This window comes from Pundamilia nyererei, unplaced genomic scaffold (genome assembly GCF_000239375.1).
Source record: "Pundamilia nyererei isolate P.nyererei 1_Seehausen unplaced genomic scaffold, PunNye1.0 scaffold00028, whole genome shotgun sequence".
Classification (NCBI taxonomy): domain Eukaryota; kingdom Metazoa; phylum Chordata; class Actinopteri; order Cichliformes; family Cichlidae; genus Pundamilia; species Pundamilia nyererei.
The window spans coordinates 1,339,507-1,346,022 of record NW_005187429.1 but is presented as its reverse complement, the minus strand read 5'-3'; positions in this window follow the sequence as shown (position 1 = coordinate 1,346,022).

Sequence of the window (6,516 nt, the reverse complement as noted above, 5' to 3'; positions counted from 1 at the left end):
CACACACACACACACACACACACACACACACACACACACACACACACACACACGTTACTGTCTAGAAAAATAAAAGCTATCACCGCGTGCATATGCGTTTGTAAACAGAAACACAGGAAATATCCATTTTCATCTAATCACATCCGTGAGGATGGTGTTATTTGCAGCATGGCGGTTGCTCTCCTGTGAGTCAGCTTTTAAAGCTCATCTACAAGTGACGGCTTAAATATCTGGAAGTTGAAAATTCAGTCTGGAGTTTGTAAATTGGTAACTAATGGTCAATCTCACACAGTTTTGACAGTGGATGTCGTTTATCTAAGAGTTATGGATGTTTTCTCAGGTTTTCAAACTCAGATCAGAAAATCTGAGGCGATATTAGAAAAATTATAAAGACTGCTTTATTTTTTAAATAAAGTTCAAAAGTAAGATTGCATTGAAAAATGGATGTGCTGTTATTACTGATGAAGTGAGGTGTAAGTAACAATGTTTGCACTTGACGTGGAGCTAAATGCATGCAAAGACATTTGTTTTTTATTTTAAACTTAGCACAAAAAGTAAGGAATTTTGTGTCTGGTTGATTATTCCTGTGTTGTAACAATGCTTCTTGGCAATAAATCTGACACCTTTGGAAAGCCGTTTATTTCCCCTTCAAATGTTGGGACATTTGTAAGAAACAGGCATTAGTGGGTTGAGCAGCTTGTTCTGCTATTGACTCTTGATTGGTGTCATTTGTTGGGTTGGATGAAGAGTCTGAAGTCTGAAGAAATAGGACACATTGGTGATTTAACAGTTTATTCATTTAACAAACAGGGACCTTAGTACCATGTGGAAAAACTATGCACAGCCACAACAGGTTGGCACCTCCCCCTCATGCTGGCCACCAGCTTGGTCACACACACTTCACACACTTCTTCAATGCAGCATTTATCACAAGTCACCTATGGTGGTTGTGTTGGTCACAGAATAAGGTGTTTGGCACTGGCAGGAAAGATTTGGCAAGTTTTTCATGGGTGCAACCCACACACTCAACTCTGCTGCTCAACCCACAAATGCATTCTCCAGAAAAATGGCAAACAAACCCATAAATATCAGTGCCTTTATTCATAGAAAGGCTGCATAAAAGCATTATTTTTACAGTGTTGTTTTTATTTAAGGGGGAATAAAAAGACTTTCCAAAGGGATCCCATTTATTAGCAAGAAGCATTGTTACAACCACGAAATAATTGATCAAAGACATGCCAGCTTTATTTTAATGACCGTTTTTCATTTAAGCCTGTAACTCCAGCACTAACACTACTCTCATAAATTGTGGAATTCAGAAATTCAATTTGAGGGGAAAACTAAATAAGTACCTGCATGCCAGTTAAAGTGATTTTTTTGTTTAATAAGTCATTGTGAGAACCTTTTTGAAGAGCAAAAGTTATTTAATTTGATTGCACAGAGTTAGGTTAGGATCGGGGTCATTACTGATGCAAATTTAGACCTCACAGAGTTCACTCATTTATTAGTCTAAGAGGACAGTGAAAAATATCAAAGAGTGGAGCTGCTTGTTTTCTCTAAACAGCATGTCAATTAATTAAGGGGGGAAATTTATAAGCCCATGACTGTCTGTCTGTGAAGTACCTGTAGCTGACAGTGAGGTTATTATAGTTAACTAAAACTAAACTAAAGACTAAAAATATATGTGAAGAAAACATTTTAGTTAATTAAAGTAAAAATAAATAGACTGTTAAGGAAAGTTAACTAAATGAAATTATTTTTTCAATTAACAAGTGATATAAAAAAGATTTGTAAAAATATCTTTGGTTTTAGTACTTGTTGACCTTGTAAAATTGGTTATCAAAACTTAGCTGATGAAGCGTTGGTGGACGTGTTTATTGAGACTTTTGTCATCTAAACAACTGCTTTTAAAAGGTTTTGTGTGTTTTACTGTAATACCACTGCTGGTTTTCCTAAATCCTGCCTCTGACATATCTCCTCCATTCAACAAAAGAGTAAACTAACGCTGACATTAATAGAAACTTACCAAAATGAGCAAATCTACTCTGGAAATTAACTGAAACTCAACTGAATTTTAAACAAAATGTGAAAACAAAATAAAACACAAACTTGCAGCTCTCAACTGAGTGAATGTGAACAGCTGCACCACTCTACAGAGGACTGTTTCCATTTCACTGTGTTTCTGTCTAAACTAGAGAAATAAAAAGGGAACAGAAGGAGGAAAACAATTTAAGAAGCACTGTGGGAGCGATGTGTAAACCCTCAAATACAGAACTCTTTCTCCAAGTAAAGCAATCCCAACAACAAAAACTTGATTTTTAAATTCCTTAAGGAGTGGTGCCATCTTTATTGAAGATTCACACTTAGTCATCTCTTTCACATCTTTCTTTCACATCCCATGTTTTCCATTTTCGTAGTTTTCCGTGTTTCCTGTATCCCCCTGGAGTCCCCCATTACTGCCTGCTGGCTTTGAATCCCCTCTCTAACGTTTTTCCATGTCAGTCGCTCTTCTCTACATTTCCTGTCACATTCTTTCAGCCAGCACTCATGCACCTCTCATGCTGTCACGGATGTCATCTACAGAGGGTTGGACGCAGAGATCAGGTGGGCTGGGATCCTGACTCATGTACAGGGGCTATTTCTGGATGACCGGGGGTCGTACAGGGGAGGGGAGAGAGATGGTGATTCACACCTGCACCATCTCAGAGAGGCGGGTGAAAATTATGTTTGCTGCAGGTGTCCTGGGGCCACTCTGACAGACACTCGTCCGGACATCACACAGGTGTGTAATCCCACAGGACTTCCAGGACACACCTATTAAGTAGTCTGTGCTGTAGAGGTAAACACACACACACACACACACACACACACACACACACACACACACAAATACTCAACCACAATTCCTCTGAGTATGTGTGAGACCGCTGACTTCCCATGTGAGACATGTCCTGCCAGACGGAGGTGTGTGATTGACTCGGAGGAAATCTCTGGTCATACCAGTGGAAGCCGGGGACAGATGGAGGTATGGCTCTGTCTCCATGGCAACAGTCTCCTAAAACCCCATTGAGGGGTGGGAAGCAGGCAAACAGGGACAGCTTTGAAAGGCCAGAACTGAATCTGCATTCAAAGAAAATGTTATTTCAAGAGAAATGATTGATTCTGTGTGTGTGTGTGTGTGTGTGTGTGTGTGTGTGTGTGTGTGTGTGTGTGTGTGTGTGTGTGTGTGTGTACCTGTGTGCCACCATCCTGTAAAACGCATGTTTCAAACATGCGTCTTCCTGCAGAGCTAATGAAAACATTCCTGACAGTCTTTAATTTTTCTTGTAAATCAGGAGTCTTGGAGTCTGTCAGAGTGGCTTTGCATGATTCACAGTTTAAGTGTAGCCCTCAAGCTCATCCTCTGTCTGAAACAATCTGTCTTAACTCCTCCTGTTTCTTATTGGCTGTCTAATGCAAACAGCAGGTTTGAACAGCAGGTAGCTGTGCTTTCTGTGCTCACAGCCAGAGCTGAGTGCCAGAGATAACTATATTAGCGATATCCCCTCGTGCTGACGTCATACCCCTTGGCAACTTGAAGCTTCAGCTACTGCCACAGATTTTCTACAGGACTGGGGTCTGGAGACTGGTTAGGCCACTCCATGACCCTCACATGCTTCTTCTTTAGCCACTCGTTGGTTTTGTGTTTTAGGTCATTGCCATGTCTGGAAGACCCCCTCAGGACAAAGGTTCTTGTCCAAGATTTTACAATACATGGATTTTACAATCAACTGGTCCCTCAATGCAGTGAAGTCGTCCTATACTTTTAGCAGAAAACCATCCAAAAACATGAAGTTTCCACCTCCATGCTCGACTTTAAGGATGGTGCATGGAGCTCCAGACTGAGGGTGATTTGTGGTCATTTGATATTTTTTTTCCATTTTTACATAATCACACCAAGACCTGGTGGTCCTGTAGCTCATTCCAGCCTTGTTCAGGTCTACAATCTTGTGCCTGACGTCCTCGACAGCTCTTTGGTCTCACCCATGGAGGTGGAGAGGTTAGAATGGCCAAATTTTACTCTGTGGACAGGTGTGCTTTGTGCACATTAGGACTATATCCCAAACTGATTGATTGTTTGGTTATAATCTGAGGGAGCCCAATTCTGGTGGGTTTGTAGGGGGTCAAATACTTATTTCACTCACTGACAAGCAGTTCAATTTTTAACTTTTATGTAATGAAAATTTTCTGGATTTTTAAAATTTTTTGGTTGATATTCTGTTTTTCTCCATTCAAGTAAAACTACCATAAAATTAGCATACAAGCTACAGTGCTATAAGCATTAATATGTTTTTTAATACCTTTAAAAAAAGAGAGGTTCGTGAAGAGTAAGAAGAAGACAAAATAAAGAAGGTAAAATACTCTCAAAGCCAATGAAAATGGTTAAGAAAACAAAACTTGTGAATATGATGTACGTAAATAAAATTAAAAGAACTGCATCAACAGCTGAGGTCCATTTTCCATTTGAAAGACTGTGTGTGTGACGGGCTCCGTGCTGCTTGACATCAATGCAGTCACTGCGACCAGCAGGACACATTCAACACTGAGCTGCCAGCCACAGCCGAGTCAGGAGGAGAAGGGCGTGGGATTTTTCAAGGAAGGGAGTTAATTAAATTGACTGTCGATGAGAGATTACTCATTACTGAGCAATGTGTTGGTATGGGGTGGCGCGAAGATGAAAAACTACATATTTGGTCAAACTTTATGAAAGCTTTGTCTACCTGAGCTTGTTTTATAATATAGTATATAATATGTTTTAGTGTTTTGTGTCACACTAAACACAACAATGACATTTTTTGAAATTTAAAATAAATTTGACCTTTGATCAAGTTCAGAGGTGCAATGTAGTGCGCGAGTGTATGAAGCAGAGTCCAAGAAAACAAGAGTGAGGTTTATCAGCTCATGAGCCTGACTTACTGCATCAATGATGAGGTGTCAGCACCACCTTCTGACTTCCTGGAACAAACATTCAACCAGGGAAGGAGGAGATAGGGCCAATCCTGGGGCTGTCACACAAAATAAAACTCTACCTAACATTCCTTAGCTTGATAATAAGAAATCTTTCTAATATTAAAAAAAAAACACTTTTAAGTAGAGGCCACAGAGCTAAAAGAAATTGACAGATTCAAAATATAATGGCCTTGAAGCATTCAGGGAAAGTCTGCACACTTTCATTGACAAGCTGTACCAGCTGAAGTAAGGTCATGGCTTGAACCTCACGGCACAGTAAAGCCAGAACCAGTAACTGGAATATAGACATGACTGGTTGTGTGTTTACACCTGTGCTTTTGCACCATTTGACATTTACTTTGTAAAGAAAAATACCCGTTATACTGTCACACAGTCAGCCTGCAGACACAGTCACTGAGGCTGTGTGGACACGAGGCAGGTCGCCCAACTTGTTACCCAAGCAGATATGTGATGTTTATATGTTAATATAAACATATATGTTGATAAAGAAATAAAACCCATTAAACAATATGTTAATAAATATTTATATTTATTATATCATAGTCTATCATCAAGTACTCAGCGGTAGTATAAGTACGTAATCAAACTTTAAATACTCTGGTGATTATAATTTTACTACACTTATTATGAGGTACTAATTGTAAACTTAAGCATGCTAAAATTAATTGCATATTACGCTCAAAACATTATATACAAACATTGTTACCCTATTTACACCTACATTTACAAACATTTACATCAATTATATGTTAAACATGCATTTTTACATCTAAATGTAAACGTTAACAGTTGAGTTTAAATATTTCATGTAACTTTATTAAATCTTGAATATAAGCGTTACATTTAAACTGAATCCGTATAGAGTAAGATAAATCGGAAATCCTTGTGCATGCGCACAAGAAGCTGTACTGTATTAGTGGAGTGAACATGCTGACGCTGTCCATGTTTTGCTTTTAGGATAACAGAGGTTAGGCCAGCTGCATCAGAGCGCCCTCTAGCCGTGGAGGTGGGGAAAACCTGCAAAGATACCTGGACCAATGGAAAAAATGGAAAAGCTTTGATATTTGTAACAGTCATACATTCAAATTGTAAATAAAAACAAATGACCGGTTTCAATTAAGAGGTGAAAGTAACATTTGAATGCTTATCATGATCTTTTTATACTTTACATCAAATAACTGAGTTCTTTTTAATTAAAAGGCAGGCCAATTTAATCAATAAATCAAAATCTTCTATAATGCTTTTGAACTCAGAAGAAAGGATGAATCCACCTAAATACACCTGCCATTTTAGAAATGTGAATCAGTTTACTTATCTAGGTATTCAGATTGTCCCGAAATTGGAAGAGGTGGTGAACCATAATTATAGTCCAATTATGACTGACATATCCAAATCAGTGGAGAGATGGTCGAGTCTCCAAATTTCACTGATTGGTAGAATAAATATACTAAAGATGAACGTGCTCCCTAAGCTTCTGTATCTGTTTCAGAATATCCCCTTGCCACC